A 1,270-nucleotide genomic window follows, 5' to 3' on the forward strand; every position below is an offset into this window, starting at 1 on the left:
GTTGGAAACTTTAGATTTTTGGGTATGAGAGAAAAAGAAACATCAAACATCTCTTTCTCTCACATACAAAATCAAAACCACTTATCAATTTGTGTAGAACAATATTATATATAAAAGTGATGATAATTATGTTACGATACCTCGTTGATAGTCAAACCTTCTGTTCTTCTTTGAATAATATAATTCACATGGAGTTGTTTAACTAGACAAGTGATGGAACTGATAAATTAACCGCTTGAATGCCGAAAAAAATATAATAAGCTGCTGATGTAGAGTGACGATTTTCTTTATGATTTTAGATCTAAGTCATCCGGTTCGTTGAGGACCATGTAAAGATCTCAATTAAGGGCAAGAGTTAAAACTACCTCAGAATTAAAACCAGGCTTTTTAATATTGAATTTTATAAGTTTATTTCAATAATGTAATTCTGTCTAAGGTTACTTCTTAACTAACTTAATATATTATACAGATTTCATTACACTTCATTATTCGTATTTAGTACATTTATGCAGGAAGTACTTAATGAAATAGCGACACCTAGGTTTGGAATTCAGTTATTTTTAAATACATATTCGGCTGTTCGCATAAACAAATATCCATATAAAGTTTGACACAAGTATTACTCATATACACAGAAATATTACTATGAAATTGCTTTCCTATCGGTCCATAATTGATCATAGCTCCCATGCAAGGTCCCTTTCAGAAAAACACTTAAATTCACATAACTCATTACCAAATGGTGATAACCATAATAAAATTGGCATACATACTATTTTTGTACACAGAAATGTTATTTAAAATTTTTTTCACTATCGGTTCATCTTTGGTCATAGCTACCATACAAGGTTCGCTTTCGAAAATCACTTCAACGCACATAACTCATTACAAAATATTGATATCCATACATTTAGCAGAAATATTGCTCTAATATACAAAAAATTCACTATGAACTTGTTTTACGATCGGTCCATATTTGGTCATAGCTCTCATACTTTACATAATAATGATATAGATACATTACTAAATAATGATATAGACATAGAATTTTGAAATTTTGTCTTTATATACATAATTGGTCATAGCTCCCATATCATGTCCTTTTACGTATTTAACTCATGTCTTAAATAGAAAAATCCCAAGATTTTCAAAATACATATAAATAATATTGTTCTACACAAATTGATAAGTGGTTTTGATTTTGTATGTGAGAGAAAGAGATGTTTGATGTTTCTTTTTCTCTCATACCCAAAAATCTAAAGTTTCCAAC

This window comes from Lucilia cuprina, chromosome X, assembly GCF_022045245.1.
Source record: "Lucilia cuprina isolate Lc7/37 chromosome X, ASM2204524v1, whole genome shotgun sequence".
NCBI lineage: Eukaryota > Metazoa > Arthropoda > Insecta > Diptera > Calliphoridae > Lucilia > Lucilia cuprina.